General features: G+C 43.5%; 1 protein-coding gene across 6 annotated transcripts in view; it reads right to left on the bottom strand.

The window, feature by feature from the left end:
* Window positions 1-27,140, bottom strand: part of EYA2 (EYA transcriptional coactivator and phosphatase 2) — a 154,983-nt gene that overhangs the window by 115,456 nt on the left and 12,387 nt on the right. The window contains exon 1 of one of the 6 annotated variants that reach the window (XM_078848176.1): window positions 12,572-13,307. The exons of the other annotated variants lie outside the window; for them this stretch is intronic. The gene's annotated coding sequence lies outside the window, so the exon portion shown is untranslated. Of the gene's footprint in view, window positions 1-12,571; window positions 13,308-27,140 lie in introns of those variants that run through there. 6 annotated transcript variants of the gene reach the window in all.

The raw sequence follows: 27,140 nt of genomic DNA on the forward strand, positions 1-27,140 counted from the left end.
CAGTTTGCACTGAAAAAGGAAAGCAGCAGAACACACTTGCTCAAAATAGAGAGCACCTCTGTTCATCATCAACCCACAGAAAAGAATGCATGTGAGAAAGGGAGGTGTTCCCAACTAAACACAAGACAGGTTTATTCTTATACAAGAGAGAGTATATAATAACTTTCAGTAGGAAACAGTGTAGTCCAGTGGCTCATGCACTGGACTGGGACCCAAGAAACTTGGGTTCTATTCCCTACTATGCCACTGATTAGCCATGTGATAGTGGACAAGTTCTTCACCTCTATTATCCTTTCTTCTCATTTGTGTGGCTTGTTTATTTGGATTGTAGATCCCTTGGACAAGCACCATCTCTTACACAGGCATGTGCACAAGCAGCCCCCAATCTCAGCTGGGGCCTCTAGTTCCCACTCTAGTACAAACAAAAATAAAGAAAAAGAGCCACATTCCCCTAAAGGCTGCAGTGTATCTTTAACCTAATCCAAGGCAGGTTCATTTGTATTCTTGCAATCTACCTGCTTCTACAGAACTATTTACCATGCTGTTTAATAAACACAAGTATTTGCTGCAACAATATTGGGGAAGGTGTGGTACCATGCTGTCAGTCCAATACAGAGGAGCTGCATAAGAAGCACACTCAATAATTATTGCAAAAAACGCGTGCTTTCAAGCGAGCATTCCGTTGAGTGCTTCTCAGGAACAGTGCTCTACTAGGAACAGTGCTTTTCCATTCACACAACACAGCTTGATGGAGGAAGGCAATTGTGTGGCTAAAGTGAATAAGTGGGCTTCAAGATAAGTAGGTTCTGAAACAGGCTCTCTGTGTGACCCTGGCTAAGTCACATCACCTTTCTGTACTGCAGTTTCCTGTTCTGTAAAATGGAGGTAATATTTCCCTGAATTACAGGGATGCTGGAAGGGTTACTTGTTTGTAAAGCACTTGGATGACTCTTGGATGAAAGATGCTACAGAAATGCAAACACCACTTTGTTTTGAATAATCCTTGATGCTGTGCCTGTCAAATTGCCTTAGTGAAATTAAGGGTGGAAGATCTTACATAGCCGAAGTTATAGAAAACTATGGTATAAATATATTGAATGTTAAATAAATATGAAGAGTTAAAGAAAGTCAGTGGCATACCATGCAGTAGCACAGATAGGCTGCTGCCAGCATTTTAACCACCATAGCTGAGCTTTTCAAAGGAGTCAAAGGGAATTTCAGTGGGAGCTGAGGAAAAAACTCCCTTCAGATTCTTTGAAAACCTCAGCCTGTTTGTCTAGATGTGCTTTAAGACATCTGTGGCTAGTCTGTGGGGGCAGACCTACTAGGGGTAGTAATGGTGGGTTATTTTAGGGGAAAATGCTAGAGTAGATAACCTCTCCAGGTATAGTTACTGCTCTTGGTGCTTACTGGGACAAATCAGGAACGCAGGCGGTTTGGCATGTTCAGTGGCGGATTAGCCACTGGACCAACGGGGCCCGTGCCCATGGGCCCCAGCTAATTGTGGTAACCCAGAAAAATGGGTGCTTCCATGCCCCAACGCATTCCACCCACGAGCTGCTCCTGCTGGGGAGCAGGGTTGGGGCGCAGGGGTTTGCACCGTTCTGCCCGCCTGCTGCTCCTGCTGGGCAGCGGGGTTGGACCGTGGGGGCTTCCCCGCAATTTATGATGCCTTCTGTCTTTGTTTAGGGGCCCCAAGGCCAGAGCTTCTGGAGAAGGTGGGAGAAAGTCTCCCTTATTCCCTTGCTACAAAGGAGGAGACCAGGACAGGCCCTCAGGGTGAAAGACTGTTGTGCCTGGGAAGGGCTGTTTGTTTGGTTTGGACTCATCCTTGCGCTGGAAAGGGTGTGTGATGGGGTATACTTGCCCCGCACTGGACGGGGGAGGGTTAACCCTACACTGTGGGTTGAGGAAGCCACACCCCCTTTACCCTACTGGGCATGCTCCAGCTGCACTGGTATAAGAGGGAGCAGCTCATCTCAGTTGGGGCTGACTGCTGGTGAGAAAGGATGTGCTCTGTTGGCGCTAGTTGAAGATTGCCTGAAGCTGGAGATGCTGTAACCCAAGCAGGTGCTAAGGCACCTACTGGGACACCGCTGTGTCAGGAGTCACTGGGGACGGCGCAGAGCAGAGATGCCCAGACCACAGCAATGGGCACTACAGTAGGAAGCAGCCCAGGGTAATTAGATAGTGGCCCAGTTAGTGAGCTGGTGTTTTGAGTCAGTGTGTTTTGGTTGGAACCTCCCAGCTGACTCAGCAACGCATGTCCCTGCCACTACCTGGGCTTGGGTCCAGTGGAGAGGAAGGGCCTGGACCCCTCCTACCAGGACTGCCACTCCCTCTCCTTGTGTGTGGCAGCCAGCTTCCTGATGGACTTTGACTGCTAGGCCTTACTGCCCTGTCTTCTTGAGGTGAATGTACTGATTGTGGCTAGTAGGCCTTACTGTCCCACTAAGAGGGGCAAGCTTATTGACTTTGGCCATTGGGCTGAACTGCCCAGCTGTTAGGGGTGAATACATGGACTCTAGCTGTTATGCCTCACTGCCCTGTTGAGAAGAGCAAATATATAGACTTTAGTGGCTAGGCCTTACAGTCCTGCCAACTGTGGCAAATCTATTCATGTTAGGCAGTGGGCCCCACTGCCCTGCAAACTGGGGTGGATGTACTGACTTTAGCCACTATGCCTCACTGCCCCACTAAGAAGGGCGACTCTATGGACTGACTACTAGACCTTACTGCCTTGCTAAGAGGGGTGAACCTATTGACTTTGGCCATTGGGCTGTACTGCCCTGCTCTTGGGGGAGGGGGGTGAGTACATTGACTCTAACCATGAGGCCTCATTGCCCTGCCAAGAAGGGTGAACCCATAGACTCTGGCCACTAAACCTTACTGCCCTGTCTCTCGGGGGCAATTGTACTGATTGTAGCTACTAGGTCATTCTACCCCGCAAAGAGGGGCAAATCTATTGATGCTAGCCATTGGGCTGCATTGCCCTGTCTCACTGGGGCTAACTTGCTGACTCTAGCAGCTGAGCCTTACCGCACTCCCCTGCTAAGAATGGAGAATATATTGACTGGGGTTTAGGAGTGTGAGGGGGTGCACTTGCCCCACACTGGATGGGGTCATCCCCAACCCTGTCACCGGAGGACTTCAGTTTGGTGAGAGGGCTGAGTTGTCCTACCAACCTGGGGAAGACTGTCTTGAAGGGCAACCTGAAGCAGTGGATTCATCTGTGCCAGAGAGGTAAGATGTACCAATGTACTTACTAATACTCTACTTTGGCTAAGGACACCCCTTATGCTAGCCTTGCAATCCCTGCTGTAGGTGATATCCTGTACATCCAAGGGGAATGCCAAAAACGGTAGTGCCTTTAAAACTGAGTTGCATTCATGGACAGCAAGTACAATCTACTACATTTTAATAGGTTTCAGAGTAACAGCTGTGTTAGTCTTCCTTTGCAAAAAGAAAAGGAGTACTTGTGGCACCTTACAGAGACTAACCAATTTATTTGAGCATGAGCTTTCGTGAGCTACAGCTCACTTCATCAGATGCATACTGTGGAAACTGCAGTAGACATTATATACACACAGACCATGAAACAATACCCCCTCCCACCTCACTGTCCTGCTGGTAATAGCTTATCTAAAGTGATCATCATTACCAGCAGGACAGTGGGGTGGGAGGGGGTATTGTTTCATGGTCTGTGTGTATATAATGTCTACTGCAGTTTCCACAGTATGCATCTGATGAAGTGAGCTGTAGCTCACGAAAGCTCATGCTCAAATAAATTGGTTAGTCTCTAAGGTGCCACAAGTACTCCTTTTCTTTTTACATTTTAATAGTGTCTGAAGACCCTGTACTGTTTTGACTGAGCATAGGAGTCTGGAATTTATACACCTTCTCAACCATCCCTCAGTTCTTCATGTGAAGAAATTGTGGCAGTCCATTAATATATGATGGAATAGCAAGGAGTATAATAAACCCCTAGCTCCCAAAAGTTGGTTCTCCTAATTGCTCATTTTCTGTTAATAGTCTGATTTCCCCCACCCCCGTGGTTTCCTTGCTGTGATCTTTGTTAAAGCACCACTAAATCAGAACTTGTGATTAAAACACATTGAGTAATTCCTGATTAAGCATGTTCATGAGAGCAGTAGAAGGTAAAGTCCTTTTCATAGTTTGAGGATGGTATGGCAGGCAGGGCGATTCTCCTGCAGGCTATTTGTCCTTTGTTTGGAAGGATTCTTTCCTCCCACTTCAAGACTGAAGAAGCCCATTCCACTGACAGTCAAGAAACCTGGACCCCATCCTGGTTCTGCAGATAACTTGCTGTGTAACCTTGGTCAAGTCATTTAGCCTCTCTGTGCCTCATTTTCCCTGCCTGTAAAATGGGCACAATCTTCCACCCATCTTTGTAAATGTTTTGAATGAAATTGCTGTTTTAGTGCTAAGGATTACTGTAATATTGAGGGCACAAAATGTAGATTGGTCTGTGGGGAATCATGGATTTAGTGCTTAGAAAATCTGGTACCATGTCCATTCAAACTGGACAGACCTATTGCCTTGCCTTACATTTCATTCTCTCCCTGCTTTGAACATCCTTAGTCATGACCCTGAGGGGCCAAAGCTCTTTGTATGCTATTTCATAGCAATGGCCATTAAGTCCAATTTGGATACAACTAGTACCATATACTACTCAATAACCTAGCAGCTCCCTCAGAGTGCAAGTCCTGGAGCTAACATTAATCTATCCCTGAATGACAAGCCCTGAAGCCATTCAAATTTTCTTTCACTGTTTTGATTTAAAATATTTGATCTTCACTAAGACCCATGAATCCCAGTCTCAATATATCTAATTCAGAGAACAAAATAGTACTTTTACTGTAAGTGGGCAAGGACTCATTCATCTCCTAGTGTTTCCTGAAATTCAATGAGATTATGTCTCCGTATCTTGTGTATTGGCTTTGTCAGGGCACCAGTTTGGATTCAGCTGAATACCGTGGAAAAATGTTTAAACTTCTAATAAATCCACACTATGAACCTCCAACGTTTCTCTGCCACAACCTTTCTTATTTATTTGAAGAGAGCATGTGGTCTTTGAGTTGGAGAGTGCACCACCCTCTTTTCTTTCTTTTTTTTTTAATAATAAAAACTTCCCTGTGGTCTCCATCCCCTGGGCCAGACAGAAAACTACTTGGTTACCAGAAGTCATGGGAGGGACACGTTACCAAGAGGTTACAGCAGAGATGTTCTCTGGCAGAACAACGCCAAAGTTCTATGCGCAGCTCTGCACCAACTCAGTGGCCCTGTATAAGTAATTTAATCACTTCTTCCTCAATTTGCATATGCCCTACCTCAGAATTGTTGTGATAAATTAGAACCATATATGCAAAAATCACTTGCCTAATTTGCACACTTGAGTGGAATTGTGTGCACAAATTAATGTTGGGTCTTTAGCTGTCCATTTGCACACACAGTTTAGGCATGCATAGTTGCCCGTATTGCATGCTCATCAGGCTTGTAACTTCACAGAAAATTCAGTTGGGCTGCAGATTTGTCATGGCATTTTTATCAAAAGAGTGAAGCAGTCATGGTAACTTTAGTAAAAGTCACAGGTTTAATGACTGCACCATGACTATTGACTTAAACACAAAATGCTCTGAGAGACATTAAACTCTTCAAAATCCTAATAGACAGTCATCCTGCTACACTGCCAGCACCTCCTCACCCTGCTAAGGGGGAAGTGACCACCCACAGCAACACCCTCCACCCCACCACCACAACTCTAATCCCAGCTTGGTGAGAAGGGGAGACCCTTGGGGTGGCAGGGTGGGGCTGGAAAGCAAGCCTGCCCCACACTCTCCCCACAGTGACAGCTGCTTGGTCCCAGGGTTGAGAGCAAGCCTGCCTGCACTCACTTCAGCATTGGCAGTAATGGCTCCTGTGCCCCACAGAGTGTTGGCAGAGCCAAACCTGAGCAATGCTGCAACCCCATGCACCAGGTGGCAATGCCTGGAGTAGGGAGCCAGGCCCAGCCACACAGGAGTTGCCTCTACAGGATGAGTGCATGGTGGGCTTGCTCTCCAACCCCCTCTCCCACAGGGGCCTCCCATCCTCACCAGGCCAGTTGAGTGACCCACCTAGAGTCTTTAGGAATGGAAGTCACAGTATCCATGACTTTTGTCACCATGACAAACCTGCAGCCCTAATCATGAGCCTCTAACCATTCTTATTTTTAAATCAGAACTTCATTACTTAAGTGAATGTCTTGTTGAGAATATGTAGCCATGCAAAAATAAATATTTATTACTGTCAGTATTTTCAGTGGCAGAATTCTGGAGCATGAGTTGGGTGATGGTCACCTGGCATTACAACGGGATGCCTTGATCCGTAGTGGGAGGTGGGAAGACAATGCACTATTTTTTCCCTTTGTAAGCACGCACATGGTGTGTAAGCAGACACAAGCAGAGCATAACACAGCTCTGTGTTGGGGGGAGGAGGGAAGCTCCATTAGACCAATAGCTTCCCCTCGTGCTGTACCTCCCATAGTGACTCACTGGAAGCAGTTTGATTCACGCTGCATCTCTGATGGGCCTTGTACTGATCTCACATCAGTCTCTGGAGCAGCAGCCGAACAAGTTATTTCATTTGCTATGTCTACATTAGAGACCTTATGGCAGCACAGCTGTACCGATGTCCTATCCTAGTAGGAGAGGGCTCTCCCATCAACATAGCACTATGCATGCTGCCACTTATGTCAGTGTAACTTACGTTGCTCAGGGGTGTGTGTGTGTTTTCTCACACCCCCTGGGTGACATAAGTTAAACCGACATAAGTAGTAGTGTTGACATGACCTTAAGCAGGTGTTGGTGAGAGCAGAATCAGGAAGCAGTGAGCTTTGAATTCATTCTCAACATAGGCAGGACTCATCGCTGAGAGCGAGCTCTTGTGACGCAGTCTGCAGTAACGCTACTGCCCTAACCACTGAAATGCCAAAACTCAGCAAGACCCAAAAAGGAGAGGACAAACCTAGAAAAACCAACAACATATTCCAGGCTGGCACAGTTCTCTCACATGAGCCTATTCCTCTCTGTAAAGTCAGTTCTGATAAAGAATGGTGCTTCTGGAAGGTATTATGAAACGAAATCAAACAGGATCTGAATCACCTACCAAAAATTACAGGAATACAAACACCTGAACTGGTTGTTTTCTGTAAGAATTGCGTTTAAATAGCCTTCTTACTCCTTTTTCCATCTTTCCCATGATGTTGGCCTTTTGCAGCAGTTGCAGTACAATGCATCTTACAAACAGAACGCAGAGCAGTAACCAAAATGATGTTTGAAGGGGCTACAGCTCTCAATTACAGTAACAGACAAGGTGCTGGCAGTTTAGCCACTTAGCCTAAGGAGTTTTATTACCAGCTGCTAGGTTTCTTTGACAAGGGTGTTACTATAATATAGGTCACTGGTGAAGTCTAGAGCATAGGAAAACCATCCTTTTGGCAGCAGGTATTCACTCACTTCCACACCAAACTGAAACTACAGAAAGCCTCTAGCTGGCCGTCAGCCAACCAAACCTTTGTGCAGAATCACAATTGACAGTGGATTGCATTTACTCAAAGAAAATACAGATTTGTATGGAACAAAGAGAACGCAGAGGTCTGAATTAGTTGCTCTTTTCAGGCGTTCTTTACAAGGGCGTTTAGTACTACTGGATGGTGCTGAACCAATGGAGACTGATGTCCTTTTAAAAATCCATATAGCATCTTTCGGACTGACAATAATAGTGCAAGTCTTCCAGTCTGCTCTCCAGTATGTCTTATCCCTGACCTAAATGGAGAAGGAGGGGGATTTATTTTCCATGCTCATTGCAGGGGCCTGGGTTGGTGTTTTTTGTGATGTGGACATCTGCTTGGCACAGGACTGATGCCACCAGTTTATTTCACACAACCAGACTGCCATCTGATTACTAGTGAATGAAAGTTATTTATTCTACATTTGCAGCAGGACCCCTAGAATGAAAGCCCCAATTCTCATGTTAGCTCCTAAGGGCTCAAATTCTGGCTGCCTCGTGGAGATGGGCACAAGTCAGACATGGGGGACCGTGGTACAGAAGGCTTTCCACACTGAATGTGGGCTACCATCAAAGCCAGAGTACCAGAGCCTTGCAGGCACGTTCCAAAGCAGGTCCTAGGTATTGAGGCTCAGGCTCATGCACATGTCCGTCTGATCCTCAACGGTAACTATGAAACCCTCCCGTGCTGCTTTGTTTGTACTTGTTGCAGGAATAATCCTTGCAGGCAGCTATTGCTTGTAGGAATACATAAGCACAATAAAAACTCCTTTACAGCATGAGTCGGCACATACTTGCAGGGCATTTCCATGGGCAAGCAGAATTTGTTTTAAACAAATTGACTTATATCAGCTGGTATATGCATCCTAACTCCTTCCGTTGACTCTAATAAACTCACAAAGCACAACTATCAGACCTAGTCGTATGCAAAATTTCAAATAATGACTATAAATGTTTACCTTTAGAGCAGCAGTTCTCAACCAGGGGGGTGGGGGCCCGTGAGTACATTTCAGGGGGGTCCATCAAGCAGGGCTGGCATTAGACTCACTGGGACCCAGGGCAGAAAGCCAGAGCCCCACTGTGCAAGGCTGAATCTGGGGGCCCTGATCCCCCGTCACCTGGGGCTGAAGCCAAAGCCTGAGTAACTTAGCTTTGTGGGGCCCCCTGTGGCATGGGGCCCTGGGCAAATGCCCTGCTTGCTATCTCCTAACACTGGCACTGGCGTTTATATGCAGAAAAACACTTTGTTGTAGCACAGGTGGACCATGGAGGTTTTTATAGCATGTATTGGGGGGCCAGAAAGAAAAGTTGAGAACCCAGGCTTTAGAGCAGAGGTGGGCAAACTACAGCCTGCGGGCCACATCTGGCCCTGCGGGCCACATCTGGCCCTGCGGGACCATCCTACCCAGCCCTTGAGCTCCTGGCCCGGAAGGCTAGCCCCCAGCCAGCCCCTCCCTACTGTCCCCACGCTGCCACGCAACTGGCTCTCATCAGGCAGCAGGGCTGCGAGCTCCTGCCGCTCTGAGCGGCATGGTAAAGGGGCGGGGATGAGTTGGATAAGGGGCAGGGGATTCTGGGGGGGGCAGTTAGGGGACAGGGAGCAGGGTGTGGTTGAATGGGGTGGAGGTCCTGCGGGTGATGGTCAGGGGATGGGGAATGGGTGGGGTTTGGATAGGCATGGGAGTCCCGGGGGGCCTGTCAGGGGGTGGGGTAGTCAGGGGATGGGGAATGGGGGGTTGGGGTCCCAAGAGGTGGGGGTGTGGATAGGGGTTGGGGCAGTCAAGGGATGGGGAACAGGGTGGTTGAATAGGGGGGTGGTTAGGGATGGGGTCCCAGGAGGGGGCGGTCAGGGGACAAGGAGTGGGGGAGGGTTGGATGGGGCGAAGGTTCTGAGGGGGGCAGTCAGGGGACAGGAAGTGGGAGGGGGTGGATGGGGGCCAGTCTGTTTCAGGAGGCACAGCCTTCCCTACCCAGCCCGCCATACAGTTTCGCACCCTGATGTTGCCCTCGGGCCAAAAAGTTTGCCCACCCCCGCTTTAGAGGTTACATTTACAGCTACAATGAAAGAATCCTCATCTCAAAGCCCATTTCTGGTTCTTCAAAGATTCCCCCCAACTACCAATCAATGTAACAGCAATCCTTGGAAACACTTTTTCAGCTTTCAACATCATTTTTGGCAATGAAGCTCATCACCTGTGAGGCCTGCTGTAGCTTACCTGTCAGGGATCCAAGATGCAAGATATCTGGGGTCAGCCATCACTTGCAAACACAAGGCTGAAGGGATTCAAAATCCCCAAAAGACAGCTTCATTCACAAGACTCCAAAGTAGTTGCAAAGAGTTTTCTTGAATTGCAAGTACAGCAAAATGGCAGCTCTCTAGTGTCCAGTCAAATTATTTCAGAAAAAGCCTCATCCTTTATATTCAGTGGGAAACGTGAATGAACAGATAAATGCAAACTAATTTCTCCTTGGCTATTATGAGGGGAAGTTTGCACCATGTGCCACTAGAAATGTAACTTTTCTTTAGACTGTAGATGAAGGGTCTCAAAACCAATAGCATTTTCATGGTGACTGTCCATTTGTGTCTGTGCCTTATTATGTCTTTACAGATGGAGGGGCATACTCCAAATCTGTCTGCCTAAGAGACACACGGAGGCAGAGAAAGATTATAAATTCAGGAGTTCCTAGCTCCTATCTTAGTCCACTAGACTGCATTCCCGTCTCCTCTGCCGCCACTCATAACTGCAAAATTTTCCTCTCAAATCTCCATGTGGCTTTCGTAGTCTGCTTTCCCAACCATTCTGATCTGATGTGTCCAGAATTGACCTTAGAAACGCTGTGCATTTTCCAGCATCAGTAAATTTCTTTCCATGTTGAAAATTAATAGACTTAGAATTAGTGTTGTTTTTTTTAAAACTCAGTAAATGCTGGGAAACATCAATTTCATTGTACACACACAAACCAACAATTTTTTTTCCCCATCATTCTAAATTTACACATAGGCAAAGTAAGAGAAGGGCTGCTTAAGAACCTAGTAGAGTCTGACAAGGATATTTACTTTATATATTTTGTGTTTTACTGGTTATAAAACTTTGTGCATCTCAACATCTACAGTCATTAAATATTTTCCTGCAACTCTGAAAATGTAAATAAATTGGGGGGGAAAAAACCTTAAAAATAAACATGGATATTATCTGTAAAAATTTTAAAATATCAAATTCTGCCAAGCCTAAATATTAAGCATAACCAATGTTTTAACCCCTAGGCCAGCTGCTAGTCTTACATGCTGGTAGCAGGAAGATTATGTAGGTCTGTCTGTAGGTTTCTTATTCCCTGGGAGTCTAGCGAATGATGCATTCATTTCATAGTTGCTTATTTAGGTTTGGAATCCAGATGCTAGAACTAGGGAACTGGTTCCATTTAATGTGAGCTTCTGGTACTGGGTCTCAAGTGACATCTTGAAATCCTGGGTTTGGTTCCTGGCATAATTCCTGAATGTTAATGAATAACATTGGAGGCACATGTTTCAAAATACTGAGAGAGACAATAAGGATTCCCACACGAAGCCTTTCCAACCCAAACAACTCTATTAACAAAAGACCTTCTTGCTCCCCCCTAATTCTGGGCTGGGGAATCCTTTCCCTAAAGCGTGCTGTCAGAGGGAAGCAGAAAACCCTAATCTGACTACAATTATACAGAGATGGTTTTAACCATCTCCCTCTTTAAGACCTCTCCCTAATTATAATTCAACATTGTGGCATGTCTGCGCATTTATCATTATGGGTGGCACATAGACCTTGACATACCTTGAAAAAACAAAACAGAACAACAGTTTATTTACATAACATAAAACCTACCCAAAGCAGCAATAGCTGCATTTCTCTGTCCTCCTACTCTACCATGTACTGCTTGGTCACTAGCCATGTGGTCCATTTGCTTTGAAATGCTCACACCTACCTTGATGATGTGCAATTATAATCAGGAATCTGATTTTAAAAAGAATAGTTTGATGCTGAGGACACTTAAATTTTCCTACGCCAAAAACTTAAGATCAGTGTTTTTTCCATAAAAGAAGCAGAGTCATGGATATTTTTAACTCATTTATTAAGCACAATGCAATACAATTCTAATCCTGCTCTATAAAATGATACCATTGCTATACAAAGCACTAAAACCAGTTTAAGTTTGTAAGTGACAGGGATCCACTGGTACATCATGAGAACTGAAGAAACTAAGCTAACAGCTGGCTTGAAGCAGATTTATGCAGTGGGTTTATGGAGCTGTGTGACTCATCCAAAACATAAATGTGTATTTGGTGGTCTCTGAGCTAATGCAATACATGGCAGCACTTGAAATACCACCTGACTACTCATTACTAAGTTAACTGAATTGTTTTAGTGGAAGGATTAATTATGATTAAGCAAAAGGACCTGTCAAGGGAAAATCCAAGTGTAGGTCTAGTCAATTACAAATCACTTTATCCCATATGTGGATATGAGACTGAATCTCACTATCCATCCCTCTGGTTGAACCACAAACTGTGTTGCAGCACTGAAAAGAACAAACAAAGTGAAATGCTTCTGTAAACCATGAGTGAAACAAGGCAACTTAATCCCTGCAAGAGAGTTAAACATTTGTACTTTGTCTGTGCCTGTACTGCTTATAAAACTACTAAGGAGTTACACAAGAAGGGAAGCAATGTAAACTCATTTCTATTTATATAGCACCTTTCACCCAGCAACACCCCAAAACATTTTATATACACTATAAACCTATATATAGGGGGTCACACTTGAACTCAGCAACTTCTGGAGCAGAACTGTCCCCTCATTTTAACACTGCACGCTGCAACATCTTCAGATCTAAGAACAACTGAGACAAAATTCAATGTCCAACTAAAACTCCAGGGGGAATCTAGATAGGCTGAATGTAATTATCCTGAATTTGGGAAAGACACTGGGATGACTCTTGTGGGTAAGCCCACAGTTCTTTCCACAATTACCTCAAATTTAATTCTCATCCAAAAGTAGATATCTCTGCTGTTCACGCTCAGCCTTGCATCTCTGCTCTTTAATATTTTAATGTAGTTTTGTGAACTTTAATATTCTGCAACTGGTGATCTTGCCCAAGATGTTACAAATTTTGAAGATTATTGAAGCACCAGCAGTGAACGTACACTGTGTCCAGGTTAAGATCTGCAAACAAACAAAAGTCAGTCTGAGCCAAATAATAGTATCCCTCCTCCTAGTCTGACGGCTTCAGAAATGGCTGATTGAGCCAAGCAGCAGAGAGCTTCAGCTGTTACTTTACTTTTTTAAAAAAAAGATTGCAGTCAAGAACAATACTGAGGCAATATGAAGGATAAGATCTGGTTTCCTCTCTTCATTTCCCCTGCACTCCTTCTGTGATGGATTCGGTATAGCAGAGGGAGCATAGACTGTCTTTCATCCTAAAAGCCATAAAATTATTACAGCAGAGTCCTGAAAATTATTAACTTGCTAATGATGTTCGTCTCCAAACAGCACCATTAGCAGCTGTCTGATTTATGAAATGCCAGAGATGGCCCTCTCACAAGTGAGTGTTTTGGGGTGAACTTTCCTGCAATTATTAGAAATAATATGTTCTGGTCTCTGCATCATATCACACACACAAACAAACGGGTCAGTTTCTGAACTCTTATACTTACACATACATTCAACCCAGAGTTTCTCTTGGAATGTCTACCAGACTTTCTGGGTAATTGCTTTACTTGGTATCCTCTCAGTATTTAAAGTGAGTGCGTGAAAGTACTAGCATCTTGAAAGAAACTTTAAAATGCTAGGTACCATGGTTCCCCTCCTCCCATCAACCTCCTGCAGTCATGCTTCTGCAGCCCCATCGTATGTTAATACTGACTCCAAAAACAGTTTCAAATGCCTTGTCATGTCTTTCAGGCACATTCTGTGCAAATTCCCCTATCCACCTCACACCATTCTGCCAAGGCACCATAGACCCAAGCTGTAGCACTCAATGTTATCTTAGCCTTGGTTTCCTCTTGACTAGAAAATGCCCATGATGCTGGGTTGTTGGCCTTAGCTTTAAGAGTTAATGGCTCTGAGCAAATATTTAATACATTTACCTTCCTGTGAAATATCCACAGGCAGACTGCAGTTTCCTCATTTATTTATTCATTCAAATTTATTCAGGCTGAGTTGTCTTTAACTGTAGAATTAACAACTCAGAATATGAGCTGTGTGCTTGGTCATGAGGCACACGGTGTTATTTCTGTTCTCTGACTGGATATCCTTAACGCTGTGAAGAAGACACTGAAGCTTTGAACCTATAAATGAGGAGAGGGGATTAGGGAATTCTAGAAAACTTCTGAAACCTTTTCTTTTCTGGGTCGCACAGTCCTTTTCCAGGGCTTCATTCCTAGAAAACTAGACTACAGTAAAATGTTTTGCCTGAGTGCAGTTTAAATTTAATCTTCTCTTGTCACTTTCTCACAAGAGTGTTTTTCCTGAAGGGTGTGCTCAGATCCATGTCTGGCTTGTTTAATAGCCTCTGTAATACAAGTTTGGGGGGGTTTTGGAATCTTATCCACTTGCTGTCTATAAAATGTACCACATTCTGTGTGAATAGTGAAGTGTGCAATCTTAAAGAATGCTTTCTGGGAGCAGGTGTGTAAGACTAGTTTGTTTCGTGTCTGGGGAAACACCAAGAGCTGCACAGCATGACCCGAGTGACTTATTCAATTCAAGTGATATCATTTCAGGGGACAGCTCCCAGCAGTGGGATGTTAACTGGGCGCTGGCTCAACAGCCAGATGCAAACAGGATCTCCCATATTTTAGCTACTGTGCAAAGCATAATTCTGAAACTGCACAGCATCCTTACCCAGGCTACAGACAACAGGTTTATCTGGTCAGATCTTTGAGATGAAACCAATAGTTTTAAACAACTTGATTTTTCATAATCACCTTTCCTCCCCTATTCCATTGTTTCTCCCCCCGACACACACACACCCCATTTAATATTTTTATTGGGATACTCCAAGGGACCCTACTAGGCAGGGTGCCAGGTGTCTGCTTTTCAAACGGAAAGTCCGGTTGAAAGAGAATCTGTACAGCGTTTGGTCAGATGTACTGACCAGACACCAAAAGTCCAGTTAGCGTGGGGTGGGTGAGAGAAGGGGGGTTGGGGTGGCACCAGGTCATCAATCCATGCCAGCCCCTGCTCAGCTAGGGCTGCCTCCTACCTGCATCTCATGGGCAGACAGACTCCGTGTCAGGGGCTGCAGCTCCATCACAGACCCAGAGCACAGGAAGTCCAGCTGGGGTGTGGGGAGGGGAGGAAGAGTAGAGGAGAAGATTGAGGGACTGGGGAGGGGGAAAGGAGCTAGTCAGGGGAGGAGAAGCATGAGTAGGGGGTCAAGCCTTGGGAGAAAGAGGCAGGGTGGGGGGAGGTTCTAGTGCTCCTGCTGTAGCCTCCGGTTTTCAGAAATTGGAAAGTTGGCAACTGGGCTGACCTCAGCTGTTTCTCCACATCTATTCTCGAAGTGGTCTCCTCCGGCCCTACCACAGCATCTTGGGCCTTATTTATTGCTCTGCAGACTCGGATGTCCCACTGACACTGTCTCAGATCATGACAACTGCTGTCCTAGATGCTCTCGTTACCATGTCAAATATTCTAGGACCATTTTCAAAGCTCAACCTTAGTTTTGTTCTATGTAAATAACAAAATGGTTATTCCATTGAGAAATAAGAGTATAAGGAGGAGAGAGAGACAGCCAGGATGGCTCAAGGGACTGGGAAAGGGGTTTAATTGCTTTTCATCTCTACATGGCTTACAGGTCTGTATCTGAAGTAAAATGATAATCCAAAACAACTGTACATATTCTGTGTCATGTTAGCCTTGATTCCTGTTTGTGGTTGCAGAGAGCTTCAGCTTTATTCATGTGCAACTACTTCTGAATCAATATGTATATGGCATGTTAGTCTGGTATCCAGCAGAAAATGGAGAGTAGAATATGTGATAAAATAGGTATCATAGACTTCTTCACCATATGACAAAATTACATCCTTCCTATCACACACAGATGAATGATGGTTTTTTATATGCTTGTTTAAATAAATTTCAATAAAAACTATACATATGTGAAGTTATGCACCAGTCAGGCAAGTGTGTAACTTGGTGATTTTGTCCCTATAGGGTGAAACAATTTTTGCCATAAAAAGGTGCACTTTGTTAATAGGCCTATTATCTTCATTTTGCACATGTATCCTTACAAAGAGAACAAAGGAATTTGTACAGGATTTTGCCACTACTGGGTTCCTCTATCCGTGAGATATCTAGAATGACCATGACTGTCCACAAATAGGATGCCTAAGAGAAATGTGTCTGAACATTTAAAGCTGCTAAATGTTTCTTTGTGACTCAGAAGTCACTTCGTGCTGGGTGCTCTGTTTCCAGCTCTGAAATGATTTGTAACTTCACTCACAAAACTGAGGCTCTCGGACCACTGCTGCTATGTTCCTAGCAGCAGTAATGCCTGAGCGGAGGTGAAGAGGTCAGATGAGGGCAAAGTCCAAAGTAATTTTAAGTGGTTCAGTTAAGTACAGAGGGCTAATGGGAAGCCATTTTAATTTATTACAGTCATCCCCAGTGAATATAAAGACAACATTTTTCTTGAGCAGCTTGATTACAAAGCATTAAATCCCTTTGTGTGTATATAGAAGAACTATGGACAGTATAGCTCAAATGTCTGGAAAGGACTCTACACACTGTTCTGTGTATTAGAGCGAAGTGTAAATATTGTAGAGTTGGGAATAGATTGGTTTGGTTGTATATATTCATTTTTTCAGTTCTTTTGAGGGTTTCTGGCCCAAGTATTTTATACACACACACACATGCATTTAAAAAAAAAACAAAAAACCAACAACTCCAATTCCTCCCCACACAAAGGTGAGGTGTTGCCATCTTTGCAGAAGACATTATTTCTCCCCACGCTTATCCCCCACCCAATCCCAGCTAGAAATGTGTTCTGGTTTTTCAGAACCCACAAAAACTATCCCTCCACACTCTGCCCCTGCCAAACACACACTTTTGCTTATTTTGCTGGCAGTGAGAGATGTCTACTGTTAATTATTGGCTTTGATAGAATAGCTACAGCATACACAATACTAAACAGACCAAAAGCATGCAGTTTGGGGTAATGAGAGAGCTCCTTTTCTGGGATCCGATAACAATCTAGTTTTCCCTCCATGGGTTAAATACATCCAAACAACCTTCAGGTCCATGAGAGGGTATTCCCTCTGCTTGTACAATCTACAAGGACTGATCCAGAGGAGGGCTAAATACCACCGAAAACAATGAAAGTGGCAGGTGCTCAACCTCATGGGATGAGGCCCTTGGGAAATTAGGATTTGAAGCAGGAACCTGCTTGTAAACTATGGAGCAGCTACTGAGCAAGACCACAGTCATAGAAACTATAGATGAAAGATATACTGGCTCGAGTTATGTTGTCACTTATTATCTATCAGATCATAAACATCTTGCTACCTGGTGTGTCCCTGTCTGTTTGTATTCACCTGTCTCTAGTCTTATGATTGGATGTTAAGCACTCTAGGGTAAGGACTATCTCTACTATGTTTGTACAGTATTAGCACAGTGGGCCTGGGGCCTCTAGGCACTATTGTAGTACTAATTAATAATATGGCCCATAATTTAGTTCAGATTATTTTAGTGTCATTAGGTAATGGTGACTAAGCAACTTTTTTCTACCCTCGCTCCCTTTTGAAAACTCACTATTGTGGCCTTTAATCTGGGACACCGTCTGCACTCAACCTAATCATTAATTGGCTATAATGCATCAGCTAGGCAGATTAGCTCCTTGGGGACCTTCTGTCTTTGCAAATGGCAATGCGCATACATGAGAGGTGGTCAAACTACAGCCCACATCCAGCCCGCAGGATCATCCTGCCCGGCCCCTGAGCTCCCAGCCTAGGAGGCTAGCCCACGGCCCCTCCCCTGCTGTCCCTCCTCCCCCGCAGCCTGAGCGCACCATGCCGCCAGCATGGGAGGGGGCTGCACGGCGGGGGCAGGGGAGAGAGGGAAGGGAGGTCTCATCTGCAGCCACAGGGAAGCAGGCGGGCGGATGGTGGGAGTACGGCGAACGCGTGCGGAGGACTCAGGAGGAGCAGCTGGCGGCCGTGCAGCCGGCCGGAGAGAAGTGGCGCTTTGAAGGGGAAACTGCCGCTTCTCTCTGGCTGTGTGGCTGCCTCCGCTCCCCCTGAGTCCTCCGCCCATGTTCGCAGGGCCGCATTCCAAAGGGGCTTTAGAAGGGGGATCAATAGGGGGTGGGGACCCCAAGGGCCTTTTGAGGGGCAGGGGTGTGGATAGAGGTTGGGGCAGTCAGGGAGCAGGGGGAGTTGGATGGGGGGGTTGGATGGGTCGGGAGTTCTGAGGGGGGCAGTCAGGGGCGGGAAGTGGGAGGGGGGGTTAGGGTTTGGGGAGGCACAGCCTTCCCTACCCAGCCCTCCATACAGTTTTGGAACCCCAATGTAGCCCTCAGGCCAAAAAGTTTGCCCATCCTTGGCATACACAGTGCTAAATTGACTAATGTACAATATACTGCATAAAGAAAAGAGTACTTGTGGCACCTTAGAGACTAACCAATTTATTTGAGCATGAGCTGTCGTGAGCTACAGCTCACTTCATCGGATGCATACTGTGGAAACTGCAGCAGACATTATATACACACAGAGACCATTGTTTCATGGTCTCTGTGTGTATATAATGTCTTCTGCAGTTTCCACGATATGCATCTGATGAAGTGAGCTGTAGCTCACGACAGCTCATGCTCAAATAAATTGGTTAGTCTCTAAGGTGCCACAAGTACTCCTTTTCTTTTTGCGAATACAGACTAACACGGCTGTTACTCTGAAACCTGTCAATATACTGCATGTTATACTAGCACATAATGAAGGCATTGGGCATCCCTTGGACTTCAATATTAAGATCCTTAGGTCACTGACAGTGAATGCTCCTGCTGGCTCAATGCATATATTGGCCCTGCAAAAGGAGAGCACCCCACTACCGTTCCATCAAGCCCGTAACAGTGGCTTGTTCTGTGACCTCTGAAACCCCTTTGACAAAGCTGCTAAAAGCCAACAGGGATTGCTCACAGGACTCGTCCTAGTCATGTGTTTGGTGACTGCTAGTAATTGGAAGGGAGACCACGCTGACTTGAATCTCCTAGGTAGCAGTGCTACTAACCTCTTGAACCACATTTTGGAAAGACAAGTGGTGTTTCCAAAGGACTATCCACACAATAATGTACATTAATTGGAGATTTATTTGTTGTTCGCTGCCAGACAATAAATCCTTGTGTATATGAAAGTACATCCCAGGACACTAGGACTTTTTTTTTTTTCAAATGTAGTTACGGTTTTTGTACTCACTTTTGTCAGATGCAAGTAAGTGCAGGCAAAACTTATATCATTTAAATGTCTAAGTACTTGCCCCAGAAATCACATACATACCTGTCAGAAATACAGATGCAGTTATTTGTGTCCATAATTTCTGGGTTTAAAAATAGATCCATTTAAAGCTGGTTTGAAAACTAGTCTCTAACCGTATGAAAGTGTCTTGACACATGTCAATATATCAAACACAGGTATCAACAACTACTGGTTTTGTGTGGCCCGCTGTAATCCTGTGAGATCTCAAACTAAGGCTATGTCTACACTACAAATCCCATGTCGGCATAGCTATGCTGGCTGACCCCCTAACACATAGGGGTCAGCGTATACTAACAGGAGGAGGAGTTCAGACGGTGCAGGAAAACCACCTCACTGAATGACATTGGTTATGTCAACAAGCCCTCCTTGGTCAGCATAGCTGCTTCTACCATGGGGCTTTTGGCAGCATAGCAGTGTCATATGGGGTTGTTAGGTTGTAGGGTTGTTTTTCTTTCACACCCCTGACCGACATAGCTACATCAGTATAAATTTTAAGTGTAGAGTGTAAATTTTTAAGTGTAAATTTAAGGCTAAAGGAGGAGTAAGCCATTTCAGTTTTTGGATGGAGAAACTTCCAAGGATCACCTATGTAGTGTTGGTGATTCTGCAGGGTTATTTATGTATGGTAGCACCATGTGTACATTGTACTTTAAAGACAACCAAAACCAAGACCTTTCTCTGAGGAGTCTGCACTAGGCACTGAGGAATTTACAGATGTCTCTCTGAGGAAAATATTGTATACTTATACCAGCATAGCATTACGGTTTACAGTGCTGCTGAAAACATGGTTCCATCTCTTAGATAAGTCACAAAACCAACATCTGACTTACTCATGGTTGCTAAAGACCTGACAGGGAGATGTAAGAGTGGTAATTTCAAATCTGGCCAAATTCTTCTCTTGTAGCTATGTTCTGCCTTCCTAAAACTTTCTGGCAGCAAATGTCCTTTCCTAAGAGGTTGTGTAGTGTTCCTGTGCATTGTTAAACAGCAAGTTGGGTTTTATCCCAAAGGTAGCTCCAGTGATCCCTGCATGTAGTCTGAGTCAGTCAAGGGTCAGTTGATCCTTTGGGATGATAGGGTACTACAGAGACTTGGTTGTATTAGTACTGTGAGTATGTTGACAGAGGAGCTAGTTACTGGCACTATATTTCAGTGTGCACTGTGCATTCTATTTGTGGCCGTGTGAACTAATTTCTTCCATGTGCAAATACAGTTCCAAAATTCTACCAAGATTCCTGCTGGTAAAAAGGGAAAGTGCTCATCAGATGAATGGTTTTCAACAATAAAAGAGTAAATGTAATAGATGCATATATGTGTCTGTCTAGCTTGACGTGTACATCATGGACTATTCCTCCAAATAGTTCATAAAAATGCTTAGAACTATTATGTGAGTTTCCCTGAAATTTTTTAGTTGCATGGCTTTGGAAAGGATTCAATAACTAATGGCCTTTGAATGAAACTATATGTTTCTAATATATTGTGCTTCTCCCCAATACTTTAAAAAAAATAAAGTCTGATCCTGATTATTACAAATGAAAAATAATTTGAAATGTTTGTGGATGGCAGCTTTATATGCAAGACAAATATGCTCAGTTTCCTAAATCCAGCTGGAACTAGGTTTTCATTTTTCTTGTTTTAAATAAATGTCATTTATTACAACTGCTCTGTCTTACTAAGGCAGCTGTTGGCAGCAAACTGTGAAATTAAAGTTGGGTTGGTTTCAACCAAGAGCCAAAATATAATACACTTTTTTCAGAGACGTTTTTCTTGTCGATATGTAGTCTATGCTCAGTAATTAAAATAGCTAGTCAATCAATTCTATTAAGTTGGCTTAAGGGAGAATTATTGTCATGTGGACAAGCTGATTAAAATGTAGTTTTCAAAGTGTATAGACAAGGAAAACAAATTTAGGAACTGCTATAACTACATTTGGTAAAACGCATAAGTAGTCAATTTAGTGGTTAGTGCAGGAGCTTGGGTGGGATTCTAATCATAGCCCTACCACTGTCTTGTGATATGACCTTGGGCATGTCACTTAACCTCCAAGTCTCATTTTTCCTATGTGTAATATGAAGAGTATAGACATATTAGAGAGAACTGGTCAGTCTTTAGGTTGACTGGCTCATATCCACTACACCAGGCCCACAAAACTTTTGGAACCCACATTACTTAGTGAAAGAAATCATCAATATTTAAGTCGACATTTCCTCAAAAACAAACAGCGTTCGAGGTTCAGGCATCAGACCAGTTCTATAGATGATGTCAAGGCTGCGTCTTGGACTCTTATTTATTCTGGAGGTTCCTCAGGTTCAGAGGCCTAAGGTCTAGGGAAGAAACATCCAAACCACACAGATTTCCAATTTTATATATTAATCAAACTAAATAAGGAACCAAATAAAATACATGTAAACCATTCAAATTAAGAAAGTGGGTTAATATCAAAACAAACTAATCTAATTACCAGGTTGATAAACCAACAACTCCTTATGTAATTTGGGAAGGCAGCAGTCTTGTTTAGCCATCAGAGTCAAAAAGCAACAAGACATTATCAAGCTTAGTGCTGATCTATATATTTTTTCCAACCAAATATCTGATACGGGGAGGATCAAGTCACTCCCAGGCTGAAGGCAATGTTAAAACTACAAGCACTGATGCCAATTAAGGTAGTCTGCCCAACTTAATGTACTGGTTTGGTGACAGCAAATCCCTTCTCTTTCCCTAGCCCCCAAACATAGGTATTACAATAAAACATTCCCATACAATTAAAGACGATGCAGCTTGTTACATTTTAATATTCAAACGACAAATACAGGTGAAAATAATATGATTTCTTAGGATAAGACATAACTCCTAACCCATGCATAAGCGCTCTTTTAGACAAGAAGCTTGTTTAACCTAGGGTTGTTTTCGGTATTTAAGAAATTATTCTCTAGGCCCTATTCTCAAATGAATTCCGAGAGTTCTAGCCCCACACACTCATGCACACACCCTCACTCCTAGCCATCTGCTGGAATAAAAAACAAGTGTAAATGCTGAGGTAGAGGTGTCCCTCTAGTAAGAAAGGATAGAAAATGCAACAAAACCAAAAAAGGTTACTACTTATGGAGGATGATTGTCATGGCTCTTGTGGCTTTATTCAGTCTCAGGAAGTTGGTACGTGGTTGCAAACGTTAACCAATAGTCTTACTGGCACCAGCGTTTAATGTTGATGGAGTTGCTGGCTGGCTACAAGTTACTTGCTTGTAAATGTCTAATCTTAAATGTTGTATGTTAAACTCCCACTTCTAGGTGGCCAGCATAGCTAGAGGCTAGCAGCCATTACAGGCAAGCAAGCCAAATGCTGCAACAAAAGCTTCTTCCTTTCATTCAATTTTAAGATGGTGCCTGACTGGTTCCTCCCCCTTGGAACTCCTCATAGAAGCTTCTTCGTGAATCAAATAGATTCATAGATACAAAGGTCAAAAGGGACCATTAAGATCATCTAGTCCGACCTCCTGCACAACGCAGGCCACAGAATCTCACCCATCCACTCCTGAGAAAAACCTCTCACCTATGTCTGAGCTATTGAAGTCCTCAAATTGTGGTTTAAAGACTTCAAGCAGCAGAGAATCCTCCAGCAAGTGACCCGTGCCCCATGCTACAGAGGAAGGCAAAAAACCTCCAGGGCCTCTTCCAATCTGCCCTGCCGGAAAATTCCTTCCCAACCCCAAATATGGCGATCAGCTAAACCCTGAGCATATGGGCAAGATTCACCAGCCAGATACCCAGGAAAGAATTCTCTGTAGTAACTCAGATCCCACCCTATATAACAGCCCATCACAGGCCATTGGGCCTATTTACCATGAATATTTAAAGATCAATTAATTGCCAAAATCATGTTATCCCATCATACCATCTCCTCCATAAACTTATCGAGTTTAATCTTAAAGCCAGATAGGTCTTTGGAGCACTCTTCTTCGGAGTTCACTGGCATCACCAAATGGGGCCTGATTAAGTACTTTTATGAAAATGTAGAACCTCCCCGTTTCAGTAATTTCAGGATCAGTAAGTCCATGGATCTAAAGTCAACAGGCCTGTAGGCATCTGAGACCCCAGGTAAGGCCACAGGCATTATCTCAACCATCCAAAACCACAACTCAAAAATAACTTTAAAAAAATACTAGGCAAGCAAGAAGTTGGAACTAAAATCCTCACACCAATCACACATTCATTCAACCATGCCCAGGGAAAGACCATTCCTGTGCTACAGACGGATGCTTGTAGTTCCCCTTATACTTTGATACTCAGCAGCTTGTCTTTGAACAGCACTTCTTACATACAAAATATGGGAGAAAGGTTAGACTATAACTCCGAGTACAAAGTCTTTCCTCCAAAAAAAAAAAAAAATCATAATTGAGGTTATTTTTATATGCACACCTATCTGTCTGCAGTAAAACACTCCTACTATACAGGTTAGATGTGAGGCCTAGTTAGTAGTATTTGTCAAGAGCTCTGAGATCCTTGAGCTCAAAGATCTCAATGAATGCAGATATTACTCTTATAAGACGACTTCCAGGGCCAAATATCCAAGATTGTTGCCATATTTGCATTCTTTTCCTTGCAAATATGACCTGGACAACACCCCATTTGCGTGAGTCGTTATCTAACTTACAGGCACAAATGTGAATTTCTGAGCATGCAAATAGTGCTGTTAAAAATATAAAGAGCACAGGGAAGGGAGCTACTTGAAAATGTTTCTCATAGGCCAAGACCCAACTATTTACTTAATTTCTGATTTGTGGACCACGTTCTGACCGTAAGTCTGGCAAGTGATTTATTTTGTTGAATAATTTGGGGATCTGTAAGGAATTTGATACAGTTCCAGGGCCTGATGTGCAGCTGGCATGCACTGAACTTTAAGAATATACACCATGAGTATTCAATAAACCACCAAAGTTCCCCATGACTGCAGAACCAGCACTTCATTCTCATTACCTGCCATGTTTTCTAGCAATTTTCTTTTCATACTGACCCAAATCCCAGCCACCTTCCTTAGCGAAGAGATCATCCATTTAAAGGAAGCTCAGAGAGGGTTGTGCTGGTAGACTATTATGCGGTTAATAGTGTTGCTGCCTGTGGAAGTGGCCTTAGTAGATTGGGCTTTGGACCAGTCTTTGCAACAGGAGATGTTGGGTGAAAGGGGGAAGAACACATGCCATGCAGAAGCAGGTGTGAATGTCAGCCCTTGGTGAGAGGGAGAGAAATTAGTGTGGCGCTAATACCAGCTGAAGGAGGTGCAGTTCATCACCATATAGGGGGACGACTGCCTGAGTGACTCAAGAAAAACATACTTGTCCGCTTGTAGAGCAGCAGATGATGTCCTGTGGCAGGAATTTAACTTGGCAGGATTGCATGCATAGGAACATTTCCTATAGCTGGTTTTTAGGTTATTGCTATTAAAATGCCTTCACCCAAACCCAAGAGGAAAGTATGTAGGTAGATATTTGGGGGAAGGAGTGAAGGCCAAAAATTTTAAACATGTCTGTACAGCACCTGGAACATTATAATACATCATCTACACTTACAGCTCTGTCATCTGCTATTGGTGAGCTGCTTGATGAGCCATCTCAAGTAAACCCTATTACCCCTCGTAGGGGAGAAAAGAATGCTGCTCTTTGTACCAGGATCTCTGCTGCATATTCCGCACAGTTCCTACGCACACAGCTTCCATAGATATTAATGTTAAGTGCCTTGTTGGGAATTGAGTGCAGGACATACTCCCTTTGCAAGACAAATCAGTTGGGAGAATTCTGCCATAGAAGCTGCATACAGGTTTGGACTTACTTCCAATACTAAGGCTCCATTCCTGGAGACAGTTTGAACTAGACTGGGCAGAACACTAGATAATGCTGATGGGAACAGTTGTGCTGGCCGCTATTGGATGGGTAAGGTCACATACAGAATCTTTTCTATTGCTACATTCTATTTAAAACTGGTTGAAACATTAGGGCAGGAAAATTCTTCCCTGTTTTTAGGTAAGTTACCTTTCCCTCCTCCTCCTCCCCCCCCCTTCCAATTCAACTAGCTCTAGTTCTACAATTCTTTGACAAATGGGAACTTCTGCATCATGGGGAAAATGACTCTACAATCCAGGTAATTGGGAATCCTTAGCATTAAACCATACATGTGTACACTTCTGCAATGAGCACATTATAAAACTAACCAAGCCTGACTGACTTTTCCAACACTGCATCTAAATGTGCCCTGAACTTTGTGTGCATGATCATCTACCTGGAAGACGCTCACACAGCACTTTGCCATCAATTCAGAGCTCTTTGAAAAGGTTTTGGAGATCAGAAACTGTTCCTCATTATCAGACTTGTCTCACATTTCAGAGAAGATGGAAAATAATGTTGTTTCCATAGTTTCCCTTATGAAATACTTTGAAATGGGATGTGCTAGCACTCCAGATCACATAGTCTGATACAAACTTAACAAAATCCTGATTTTTTTTTCCCATATGGGAAAAAAAAGTTTTCATTCATCCATTTATTTTTTCCATGGTATTTTGTCTGAGGAGTTTATTATAATTTCAAGAGGAAAATGTGGCAAAAAGCCAACACTTCCCTTCCAACGATTTGCTGTTGATGGATTATAAGGTTTCTCCCTCCTCCAAATGACCACTGAATGCAGGAGATTTCACATTTGTCTCCAGTGACAAGCTTAGGACTGGATTAGCATCTACTTTCTTTGGAAGAATATACCAGGAAACAATACACACCAGGCAGAGCTAAAAATTTGCAGCGATACACTATCGGAGACGTTTTAAAGATTACATTGACTTTTGAGAACACAAATAGTGAATACTGCAGAAATCCTGAATGTTGCTGGTTCCGCTATATCAGATCATTATTCCCTTCTGTTACATGCAATGGAAATGGGCATGACCACCTGAGAACTCAAGCAAAATCTTGTGTCAAAAAAAAAAAAAAAAAAAATCACTCACTGTCTGCATTATTACATTCATGTCACTTGTGAACATGCACAACATTGCATGGCTATTCATGAGAAAAAAGGAAGAGTTAAGCCCTCAACCCAACACTTCTTGCCACTTTGAAGGCTCAGGCTGCCCTGGATCAGGCCTGAAATACAGGTGCGATCTTAACTCTGTAAGTGTTTTGTCAATAGATGTAGGTATATCCTATGCCTAATTTATTTATTTAAACCACAGCAGAAATCTCCAATCAACCCTTTTTTTAATGGTGGGGCTAAAGTTTAAAAATCCTTAGTTGCTAAAGACACTTTGCAGTTAATGTTTGGTCTCCCTGCAGTACATGCAGCTTTGAGGGCGGCTGAGAATCAATCTCAGTATTAATGCAGGTCAGAATTCTCTCTCTCAAGTGGTATCGGGTGACTTCCCTCCTCAAACACCATATAATTTATTTCATTGAAGTTTGCAGGTAGAATGCTTCTTTGGTCATTTTGCTGGTGACTGATTCACTTAGAATCTTCCTTCATATTGGGTGTATTGCTTTCAAGGTCTTTGTTTCTCTTCTTTGTAAGTGTCTACAATGGAAAATTATACATTGTCTTCTCTCTAACTTTCCTGGAACTGACATATCTGCATTGGTCACCAAGGAACCCCGGCAACAAATTAATCACTGACTAAAGAATATTTTCTTCCTAGTCTAAACCAGGTGGAAGATATTAACATATCCAGAGGCTCTCTCCTTCTGTTTTTAAAAATCAATCAATCAATCAGTGGGAAAATTCCCTCTACGTGACAAACTTTGCTACCTTTACATGATGACCATAAAAATAAAAGCCACAACTGTCTGGATAAGAGAACTTACACCATTATTTGTGATTAAATTTGATCAGGGAAGGCATTTCAATAAACAAGAAAATGTGGGGTACACACTGAATTATTTTGCCTTTTCCGTAGAAACATTCCAGCCTTTAAAATGAATGCTGTCAACTTGGAGGAGATGAGGGGCAAGTTTCTGTCCATCAAAAAAAAATATTGTACCTACTGTGGTGAAAAGTAACTAAGTGTACTACCACTGAAAAGTTAACAAAAACCTGTTTTCCC

This window comes from Lepidochelys kempii, chromosome 13 (assembly GCF_965140285.1).
Source record: "Lepidochelys kempii isolate rLepKem1 chromosome 13, rLepKem1.hap1, whole genome shotgun sequence".
Lineage (NCBI taxonomy): Eukaryota > Metazoa > Chordata > Testudines > Cheloniidae > Lepidochelys > Lepidochelys kempii.